General features: G+C 49.1%; 1 non-coding gene across 1 annotated transcript; it reads right to left on the bottom strand.

Annotated features, from left to right (window-relative positions):
• Positions 1-7,672: 7,672 nt before the first annotated feature.
• On the bottom strand, positions 7,673-7,863 carry LOC114117108 (U2 spliceosomal RNA). Its single transcript, XR_003590893.2, has one exon. It is a non-coding gene; the product is annotated as a U2 spliceosomal RNA (small nuclear RNA).
• Between the last annotated feature and the right edge of the window lie 3,923 nt (positions 7,864-11,786).

Here is an 11,786-nt window from a genome sequence, read left to right as displayed (position 1 = left end):
TGGGGACGGCCTCGGGGCGGCGGCAGGGGAGCTCCTCCTTGGTGCTAGTGGAGACACGCGACCGGAGAGAGTGCGGGGTGGCCGGCGAGAGGGACGCCTGCGACGAGCTGTTGGCCGAGAGTCTTCCTGAAAAGATCGCAAGACTCACTCGCTGGAAACGCCCGCGCTGCAGTGTGTTACAGAGGCCTCCGCCTGTGCAGAGAGGGGCTCCGTAGGGTCGGGTGTGTGGAGGGGGCTTCCCGGCCAGGCGGAAGGCGGATCGTGTGGATGCGGAGGGCGGGGCCGGGCCGCGGGAGGGGTTCACTGCAACTCCAGCGCCCTTGTCCTTCGGTGCCTCTAGGAACCGAAGCGATCCCGGGCTTCCTACCGAAAGCTCCCTCCGCCAAGGACCTCGTTTCCTCGCCTGTCCTCCTCAGCTGTGGGCTTCGCTGGGGCCTCAGATTGTCAAGAATCCGCCTGCAAGGCCTGGGTTCGACTCCTGGGTCGGAAGATCCCCTGGAGGAGGAAACTGCAACCCACTCCAGTATTTTTGCCTAGGAAATCCAGTGGACAGAGGATCCTGGCGGGTCACAGGGTCCCAAAGAGTCGGACACTCAGTTCAGTTCAGTTCAGTAGCTCAGTCGTGGCCGACTCTTTGCGACCCCATGAATCGCAGCACGCCAGGCCTCCCTGTCCATCACCATCTCCCGCAGTTCACTCAAACTCATGTCCATCGAGTCGGTGATGCCATCCAGCCATCTCATCCTCGGTCGTCCCCTTCTCCTCCTGCCCCCAATCCCTCCCAGCATCAGAGTCTTTTCCAATGAGTCAACTCTTCGCATGAGGTGGCCAAAGCACTGGAGTTTCAGCTTTAGCATCATTCCTTCCAAAGAACACCCAGGGCTGATCTCCTTCAGAATGGACTGCTTGGATCTCCTTGCAGTCCAAGGGACTCTCAAGAGTCTTCTGCAACACCACAGTTCAAAAGCATCAATTCTTCAGTGCTCAGCTTTCTTCACAGTCCCAAGTCTCACATCCATGCATGACCACTGGAAAAACCATAGCCTTGACTTGACAGACCTTTGTTGGCAAAGTAATGTCTCTGCTTTTCAATATGCTGTCCACTTAGAGACTAAAAACAAGAAGAAACATTCTGTTGATCTGAGCTGTCACAGCCACTAGCCACATGCAGCCAGGGAACGCTGGGCAGGTGGTTCCTCCGAATTCAGAGGTACCACTGAATCCAGAGGTACCAAGAATTCAAAGGTTTCCACTTTCAAGTGAAAAACACACATGGGATTTCAAAGACTTAGTATTAAAAATTGTAACATATCTCTGTAATGTTGATATTAGTTACATATTGAAATATTTTGTGGTATCTGGTTTGTATGGGGGTGGGGTGGGGAGGGTGTGTGCCAGAGGGTTTGCAAGAACCCTGAGGAAGGATGGGATGGAAACCTCCCTGCTTTGTCATTGAAAGCATGGAGCTCTAACCACTGACCACCAGAGAATGTCTGAGATATCTTGAGTTAAAGAGCATATTAAACTTAATTTCACTAACTTCTCTTAATTTTTTTTATATGCCTAAGAATATTTGCATTTACCTGCAGGGGGGAATACCCTCTTGGTTCAGAGGCTATGCCTGAGCGCTTGCAGTGTGGGAGACTGCATTCCATCCTTCGTTGGAGAACTGGGATCCCAAAAGCCACACAGTGTGGCCAAATCAAAAAAAAAAAAACAAAAACCCGTTGTGTGTGCCTCACATATTTCTTGAAAGCAGTGTTACAGATGAAAGTGCTGAGAGGCTAAGCATCTTGCCTAATATGAAAAGAAGTAAGGATTTGCATTCAAGCATCCTGCTGTCCACTGGGGCCTCAGGAGTTTCAAACCGGGAGTCCTGATATTTTAATTGTGAATGATAAGAATGCCTCTCTGATGAGGGTACTCGTGAAGCTACATGAGGAAATGCAGCACATCGGCATGTCTGAATGAGTACATCCTGGGGAAAGTCACTCCCTGCCTGTAAAACAGAAAAGATTCCATTTGAAGTCTTGCAGACTATCTACACCTTCTCACCCTGAGCCTCCTGTTTCACATCCCGCTCTCCCTGGTCTTGTATTTCTGTTGGCTGCCAAGTGGTTTTGACACCCATGACGCTCACGTGGCATAGATACACGTGTAGATATGGACACAGACACATAGAATGTAGGTATGTTCACAAATATACAGCCGTTAGTGCTGTATTGTCTTTCACCTTGATCGGAAACCTTTTGTTTGCTGGTCTATTCCGAGCACCTAGTGCTCTGAATATACTTGATTTTTGAGGAATATGTGTTGAGTGACTGGATGAGGGTCCAATGAGACAATGTATACTGTGCTTAGGCTGGGTCTGACAAAGTCTTCAAATTTCTGAATCAGACATTCTGAAAGGAGGCCCCAGCTCTGTGTTTATCAAGTCCTCCAGATGATTCTGACAAATTCCCAAATTCGAGCATGCACCCATTCGTGTGGGCCAAACAACATGGGTGACTTGACAGAAATCTATGAAATCAAGAAGCTGAATCAGGGGCTTCTCGGTGGTCCAGTGGTTAAGTATTAGCCTCCGCGTGCAGGGGACACAGTTTGATTACTGGTCTAAAACTGAAATTCCCTCACGCATCGAGGCAACTAAGGCAACAGATTTGCTCTAGTGCTCTGGAGCCCATATGTCACAACTAAGACCCAAAACAGCCAGAAAGTAAATACATGTTTAAAAAGCTGAATCAAACATGTACGGTCTCTGGGGATTGGCCCCTGTTGTGAAAGCTCTAAAGATTCCCTCAGCTCGGATAACTGGCCGACAGCGAGTTCCCTGCACAGCGTGAGTCTGGCTCTCTCCCCTCAACTCACCTCCCTGTCTCTCTCTGGTGGGCTTCTTCCTCCCCCCTCGCAGTTGTTGGCTGTTGTTCCCACGGCACTGTCACCCTCTTGGGGCTATGACTGCTGTTCCTTCCAATGCCCTCTTGATGCCAAGGTCTCCCCAGGTGCCACTGTCCTGTGCAGATGGAAGCTGGAATCTGTCCCCGAGTGGATCTGTCTCCTAAGAGACCACAACCTGCTGCAGCCTTCTCCAGCCTCCAGCCTCCTCCCGCCTCTGCCTTGCCGGCACCAGCTATTAGGCCCTCAGGAAAAGCATAAGAAATGTCACTGACATCAGATTTCCTGCTCAGAAAGTGTTCATTTACATCTCATCTTACCTCTGCAAAAAACACTTGAAAGGGGTGGTTTTTCCATTCCCAACCTCAAACCGTAGTCAATGTCCAGTCTGAAAAGAAGACTCCAAGGGAATTCCCTGGCAGTTCAGTGGTTAGGACTCCATGCTTTCACTGCCAAAAGGAAGGGCTCAATACCCAGTAGGGGATCTAACATCCCACAAGCTGGGTGGCAGGGCCAGAAAAAGAAACAACCAACCAACCTCTGGAGGGAAAGGAACCTGTCCAACACCACACCACTTTGCTTCAGAATTAGGCAGTGAGAGACTCATCCACCAGGGGGCAGCATCTGTTTCTTATCTGCCATGGCCTGGGCTCTGGGACTTGGTTTTGGATGCGTTGCCTGTGAACCGGCCCCTGGCAGGGCGAAAAGGGTGTCTAAGGGCCCCTCCCCCTCAGTTTTTCTTTCACATTCAAAGTAGTAGGTTGTGTTCTCCCCATTTTATTCCTTCTTTTCTTGGCCTTGAAATCTTATTTCCCAACCAGGGATGTAACCTGTGTCCTGTACAGTGGAAGAACAGAATTGTAACCCTGGACCACTGGGGAATTCCCTCTCCAATTTATTCTTGAGGAAGCGAAGCAGGAATTTGAAATTCTTGTCTTTGTCGTTCCCTGGCGGAAGCTGCTCTTGGACCTCATCTTCCCTCCCATCCCTCCTCCTGCAGTATCCTCTCCTGCCTTCAGTTGTGCACTCAGACAGGTCCTCAGTTGGGATGCAGTGGAGACAAGAATGCCCTCAGAGCTTCCTCGGTGAGCTCCACCCACCCTGTACCCTCCCCTACTCCAGAGCCTTGGTTGTCCTGGGGAAAGGGACCTGGAATCATCTAAGCCCCTCATTACATGTTGAGGAAACCAAAGCTCCAAGGGGGCAGGTGGCTTTTCCAAGCCAGTTCACTTGTCAGGACAGGACTCATGATGACTCTGAGCCCAGAGTGTAGTCCACCAGGCCTTAAGGGAGGGCCTCTCTCTCCAGGGTTATCCCTCTCATGACCTCTGTTTTTCTCCTCTAAGAAATCCCTCTTCCCCAGTAAGGCCTGAGGGTTCAGTATTACCCAGAGCTTGCCTGGAAATACGGGGGTTTTAGGTATCCCTCCCAACCCCCAAGGTGTCAGGAACCCCAGACCAGGAAACTCCCAGCTAAGGCTGGGTGCTTGGTTCCCACACTCAAGGAAACTCTTGAGTACATTTAGTCAATCCATCATGTAGTCATGAATCATGGAAGATTTCCTGATTGCCTACTGGGTGGCAGGCAGAGTGCTGGGCACTGTGGAGCTGCATCTGAGAAGAACCAGCTTCTGGCTCAACGCTTAGTCTGGTGGGGAGACAGCTCTGAGGAAGACCCTCCACAGAGCCGCTGGAATCTGACCCAGGTCAGGGAGCCAATGGGAGGAAGCAGTAGGTCCCGGCTAGTCTGTCCTTCTGTCTGGAATGCTTCCTTGCCTCCTGGCCACTTAAACTTGCCTCTGATGTCACCATTGGAGAGACCGTCATGAGCAACCCCCTCCTCCATGTAAAATAGCTCTCACTTGAGTCACTCGCCAGCACATTTCCCTGTTTTATTTTCCTTGATGGCTTACGTCACTATCTGAAATGACCCTCTAGAGTCACTGTCTGTCTCCCTATTTCTTACTATAATGTTCACCCTATGAGGGCAGGTCCATATCCATTTCACTGAGGGCTTCAACTTGGCAGGTACTCCATCCATGAATGCTCAAAGTAAGAAGGTCTGAATGTTCTCTCTAGGGAATCCTCCAGCGCCCTCTGTCCTGGGCTGTGATCTTGTGGCCAAGGCCTGCAGAAATGAGGCTGCCAGGAAACAAAATGGTCATTAATGGAGGAAGATGATTCCAGGTCCCTTTCCCCATGGGCTCCAGGCTGGATGTGGAGATGGGGACTGGAATTCCCATTTAAAGGATACTGGACTGGGCCAGGCCCCGGTGTTGCCCTGACAAACTGGGTCCCTTCCTTCACCCCCACTTTGTCCCACTTCCTCCTTGCCATTTGTTTATCAATGCCTTTCCTGGCAAAGGGAAAGGATGAAGGACGGGGGAGAGACTGCCAGTTTCAGGTCTTTTATCTTTAATCAAGTGACAGGTTCCCTCTTGGGTGAGAGGCCCAGGAGATGGAAGAGAGGAGCTAGGAAGTTTCAAAGATTGTCGAGGAAACAATATCTGTGACAGATATTGTTCACAGCCCACTTCAGCTAATTTCTAGCTGGGTGACTTTCACAAGTTACTTAACCTTTCTGTTCTTCAGTTTCTTTTTTTAGGGAAAACACACTTGGGTGGAGCGGAGAGTTTAAAAAATTCCTAGAGCTTAGGGTCTTCCTCTGGGGACTCCAGCAAATCCACACTGTTTCAGAGATCTGTTAGGTGTTGGGAGCAGTGCCTTGTCCACAGGATAGACAAAATAATCCCGTACGAAAAAGAAACAAAAGTAGTAAGAGATCTGGACACCTCCTTATTACAGTAGTTTGAAAGTTAAAGGAAAATTTGCATAATATTGACCCATGGATATGAGCCTCACAAGAAACAGTACCCTCCTAAGTAAACCACCCCAACAGGGCAACAGAAAATCACACGTTGGTAAAACAAAACAGAAACCTTCACGTGAGACAGGTACCCAGAGCAAAACAAGGAAAACACTGAAAACGATGTAACAAGCCTGTTGTTCATACTTTCTTTCCCCTGAGAGGGGTGCACCATTCCTGCAGGTACTACAATACCAAGTCAATGGGTGGAGTGGACGGAGTAAGGTTCTATTCCAACTCCCCGCCCCAAACATCCACTTACTAAAATGTCCTGGCATAGAAGATGTGGTGTTGTTTCGTGTTGTTTGGTTGCTAAGTCCTGTCTGACTCTATGCATCTCCGTGGATTGCATCACGCCCAGACCTCCCGGTCCTTCAGTATCTCCTGGAGTTGGTCAAACGCATGTCCATTGATGTGGTGATGCCATCCAACCATCTCATCCTCTGTCTTCCTTCTCCTGCCTTCAATCTTTCCCAGCATCACAGTCTTTTCCAGGGAGTGGGTTCTTCCCATCAGGTGGCCAATGTATTGGAGCTTCAGCTTCAGTGTCAGTGCTTCCAAGGAGAATTCAGGGTTGATTTCCTTTAAGATGGACTGGTTTGATCTCCCTGCGATCCAAGGGACTCTCAGGAGTCTTCTCCAGCACCACAGTTCCAAAATTCTTTGGCCTCTGACATTTTTATAGCCCAGCTCTCACATCCCTCCGTGACTACTGGAAAGACCATACATAGCCTTGACTATAGGGACCATTGTTGATAAAGTGATGTCTTTGCTTTTTAACACGCTGTCTAGGTTGTCGTAGCTTTCCTGCCAAGAAGCAATCATCCTCTGATTTCCTGGCTGCAGTCACCATCCTCAGTGATTTTAGAGCCCAAGAAGAGGAAATCTGTCACTGCTTCCACATTTCCCCCTTTCGATTAGCAATGCAGTGATGGGGCTAGATGTCATGACCTTAGTGTTTTTACTATTGAAGGTTTTTTTTCAAAATTAATTATTTATTTTTGACTGCACTGGGTCTTTGTTGATGCTAGAGTCTTCTCTAGTTACCAGCGGGGGCTACTCTCTAATTGTGGTTCATGGGCTCTAGAGTACAGGCTCGGTAGTTGTGTCAAAGAGGCTTAGTTGCCTCAGGGCATGTGGAATATTCCTGGACCAGGAATTGAACCTATCCCTTGCCATTTCCAAGCAGATTCTTAATCACTGGGCTAGGAAGGAAGTCCAGTACTGAGCTTTAAGCCAGCTTTTTCACTCTTCTCCTTCACCCTCAGCAAGAGTCGTTCGTTCTGGCTTATTCATGATCTGAACTTTGTGCTAACCTCAAAGCCTGCCTTGTGTATCCAAAAGACACAGTGGTCTTACTTTAGGCCCTCTTCTCTTCAGAACTCTAAGGAATAATACAACTCCGTCAGTGGCACTGACCTCTGCGTGTCAGTCAGTCAGTCACCTGGATAAATGAAATCCCAGTACAACCCACACACTGAGTGGAAAGCCCATCGTTTTAACCTCGACTCCAGGAAGAATCCGGTGTTTCTGAGCAGGAACTGCTTGAAAACAGGAAAAAAACACAGAAGTAATGTTAGAGATTAAAAGGTGGGGGCATAGACACAGAAGATTCAAGCTAGTATTCTGGTTCTATGCTGAAAATGGCATCAGAAGGGACAGAGGATATCAAGTGGGAGCTTGGACACCCGCTCCTTTTGTAGCTTGTATGAAGTGAAAAATGAGAGCGGGAAAACCAGTTTCCCAAGACTGGTAAGGCAGAAAGCGGTACTTTTCAGGAAAATAGAGGCTTAAGCACACGCTTTAAACTACACCTGCCAAACTGTAGGAAAACAGGAAACCAAGCTCCCGGCCTGAGCGATTTCAGAGAAAAGCCAGTTTCTGCTTTTGGGTACTTCCGTTAGTGTCCCCGAAGGGGTGCACCGTTCCTGGAGGTACTGCAATACCAGGTCGATGCGTGGAGTGGACGGAGCAAGCTCCTATTCCAACTCCCTGCTCCAAAAATCCATTTAATATATTGTCCTCGGATAGAGGACGTATCAGATATTAAACTGATAAGAACAGATACTACACTTGATCTTAGCCAAAAGGCCGAGAAGCGATACCGTGGCACCGCCCGTCGCTGTCGCCGTCCTGCTGTCCTGCATGTTGCACTCAGGGTGACCGGGTCCCCGCTCACTCCAGGTCTCCCTTCCTTGGCCTCGTTGACAGTGCTCTGGCGGCGCTACACCAGACGCTCGAGCAGAAGTTGGATTCTCCACACTGTAAACGAGAAATTCCGCATCTGCCCTGGCTTTGTGGATCGCGGGGAAGCGCCGTCTCGAATCTGCATGCCCCGCCCTCTGTCGCCAAGAAGGCGTGGCTCGGCGGGACGGCAGCGCCCTGGGGACGGCCTCGGGGCGGCGGCAGGGGAGCTCCTCCTTGGTGCTAGTGGAGAGGAGAGACCCGACCGGAGTGGGTGCGGGGTGGCCGGCAAGAGGGACCCGTGCGACGAGCTGTTGGCCGAGAGTTTTTCTGAAGCCAAGGTCGCAAGACTCACTCGCCAGAAACGCCCGGACTGCAGTGTGTTACACAGGCCTCCGCCTGCGGAGAGAGGGGCTCCGTAGGGTCGGGTGTGTGGAGGGGGCTTCCCGGCCAGGCGGAAAGCGGATGGCCCACAGTGGGGAAGGGAGGGGGCGTGTGGATGCGGAGGGCGGGCCGGGCCGCGGGGAGGGCTTCACTGCAACTCCACCGCCCTTGTCCTTCGGTGCCTCTAGGAACCAAAGCGATCCCGGGCTTCCTACCGAAAGCTCCCTCCGCCAAGGTCCTCGTTTCCCTACCCCTCCTCCTCAGCTGTGGGCCTCGCTGGCGGCTCATATTGTCAAGAAACCGCCTGTAATACAGGAATCATGGGTTCGATTCCTGGCTCGGAAGATCCCCTAGAGGAGGAAATGGAAACCCAGGACTGTGTTCTTGCCTAGGAATTCCCATGGGCTCAGGAGCCTGGTGGGTCACAAGGTCCCAAACAGTCGGACACTCCTTAGCGACTAAACAACAGGAAATATTCTGTTGATCTGAGTTGTCCCAGCCACTAATGACTTGCAGCCAGGGCACTGTGGGCTGGTGGTTCCTCCCAATTCAGAGGTACTGAAAGTGGAAAAAACACATGGGGTTTTCAAAGACTTAGTATTAAAAATTGTAACATATCTCTGTAATGATGATATTAATTACATATTGCAATGTTATTTAGATATCTGTTTGTGTGGGGGGGGGGCTTACGGAGTGTGCCCCAACGTTTGCAAGAACCCTGAGGAAGGATGGGATGGAAACCTCCCTGCCTTGTCATTGAAAGGATAGAGCTCTAACCACTGATCACCGGAGAATTTTGAGATAACTTGGTTAAAGAACATATTAAACTTAATTTCACCCACTTCTCTTTATTTTTTTATATGCCTAAGAATGTTTGCATTTACCTGCAGAAGGGAATTCCCTGGTGGTTCAGTGGTTAGGCCTCAGCGCTTTCAGTGCAGGAGTCCAGGTTACATCCTAGGTTGGAGAACTGGGAATCCAAAAGCCACACAGTGTGGCCAGATTAAAAAAAAAACAAACTGTTATGTGTGTGCCTCACCTATTTCTTGAAAGCACTGTTACAGATGGAAGTGCTGAGAGGCTAAGCATCTTGCCTCATGAGAAAAGAAGTAAGGATTTGCATTCAAGCATCCTGCTAACCACCGGAACTTCAGGTTTTTTACAATAAGGGTCCTGATATTTCAATTGGGGATGATAAGAATGCCTCTCTGATGAGGGTACTTGTGAAGCTACACGAGAAAACGCAGCACATCAGAATGTCTTAATGAGTATATCCTAGGGATGTTACTTCCTGCCTGTAAAATAGAAATGATTCCATTTGAAGTCTTGCAGACTATCTACACCTACTCACCTTGAGCTTTCCTATTTCACATCCCGCTCTCCCTGGTCTTGTATTTCTGTTGGCTGCCAAGTGGCTTCGACACCCATGATGCTCACGTGGCATAGATACACGTGTCGATATGGACACAGACACTTAGAATGTAGGTATGTTCACAAATATACACTCATTAGTGCTGTACTTTCACCTTGATCGTAAACCTTTTGTTTTCGGGTCTGTTCTGAGCACCTAGTGCTCTGAATGTACATGATTTTTGATGAATATGTGTTGAGTGACTGGATGAGGGTCCAATTATATACTGTGCTTAGGCTAGGTCTGACAAAGTCTTCAAATTTCTGAATCAGACATTTTGAAAGGAGGCCCCAGCTCTGTGTTTATCAAGTCCTCCAGATGATTCTGAAAAACTCCCAAATTTGAGCATGCACTCATTCGTGTGGGCCAAATAACATGGGTGACTTGACAGAAATCTATGAAATCAAGAAGATAAATCAGGGATTTCTTGGTGGTCCAGTAGTTAGGTATTTGCCTCCCTGTGCAGGGGACACAGTTCGATTCCTGGTGCAGAACTAAGATTCCCCCATGCATGGAGGCATGTAAGTCTGAGGGCTCTGGAGCCTGTGTGTCACAACTAAGATCCAAAACAGCCAGAAAGTAAATACATTTTTAAAAAGCTGAATCAAACATGTAAGTTCTCTGGGGATTGGCCCCTGTTGTGAAAGCTCTAAAGATTCCACCAGTTCGGATAACTGGCTGACAGCAAGTTCCCTGCACAGCTGGAGCCTGATTCTCTCCCCTCAACTCACCTCCCTGTCTCTCTCTGGTGGGCTTGTTCCTCCCCCCTCGCGGTTGTTGGCTGTTGTTCCCACGGCACTGTCACCCTCTTGGGGCTCTGAATGCTGTTTCTTGCTGATCACCCAATGCCCTCCTGAGGCCAAGGTCTGCCCAAGTGCCAGTCTCCTGTGCAGATGGATGCTGGAATCTGTCCCCATGCGGATCTGTCTCCTAAGAGACCGCAACCTGCTGCAACTGCCTCTTCTCCAGCCTCCAGCCTCCTCCCGCCTCTGCCTTCCCAGCTCCAGCTATTAGGCCTTCAGTAAAAGCATAAGAAATGTCACTGAAATCAGATTTCCTGCTCAGAAAATGTTCATTTACATCTGATCAGTATGAGTTCAGTCGCTCAGTCATGTCCTACTCTTTGCGATCCCATGAACCGCAGCATGCCAGGCCTCCCTGTCCATCACCAACTCGTGGAGACCACCCAAACCCATGTCCATTGAGTCGGTGATGCCGTCCAACCATCTCATCCTCTGTTGTCCCCTTCTCCTCCTGCCCTCAGTCTTTTGCAGCATCAGGGTCTTTTCAAATGAGTCAGCTCTTCGCATCAGGTGGCCAAAGTATTGGAGTTTCTGCTTCAGCATCAGTCCTTCCAATGAACACCGAGGACTGATCTCCTTTAGCATGGACTGGTTGGATCTCTTTGCAGTCCAAGGGACTCTCAAGAGTCTTCTCCAACACCACAGTTCAAAAGCATCAATTCTTCGGCGCTCAGCTTTCTTTATAGTCCAACTCTCACATGATCACTGGAGAAACCATAGCCTTGACTAGACACACGTTTGTTGACAAAGTAATGTCTTTGTTTTTCAATATGCTATCTAGGTCGGTCATAACTTTCCTTCCAAGGAAGGAGTAAGCGTCTTTTAATTTCATGGCTGCAATCACCATCTGCAGTGATTTTGGAGCCCAGGAAAATAAAGTCAATCACTGTTTCCACTGTTTCCCCATCTATTTGCCATAAAGTGATGGGACCAGATGCCATGATCTTAGTTTTCTGAATGTTGAGCTTTAAGCCAACTTTTTCACTCTCCTCTTTCACTTTCATCAAGAGGCTTTTGTGTTCCTCTTCACTTTCTGCCATAAGAGTGGTGTCATCTGCATATCTGAGGTTATTGATATTTCTCCTGGCAATCACGATTCCAGCTTGTGCTTCCTCCAGCCCAGCGTTTCTCATGATGTACTCTGCGTATAAGTTAAATAAGCAGGGTGACAATATACAGCCTTGACATACTTCTTTTCCTATTTGGAACCAGTCTGTTGTTCCATGTCCAGTTCTAACTGTTGC

This window comes from Ovis aries, chromosome 11 (genome assembly GCF_016772045.2).
Source record: "Ovis aries strain OAR_USU_Benz2616 breed Rambouillet chromosome 11, ARS-UI_Ramb_v3.0, whole genome shotgun sequence".
NCBI lineage: Eukaryota > Metazoa > Chordata > Mammalia > Artiodactyla > Bovidae > Ovis > Ovis aries.
Note: the sequence above shows the minus strand (reverse complement) of the source record. Positions and strands in the feature narration are given on the sequence as shown.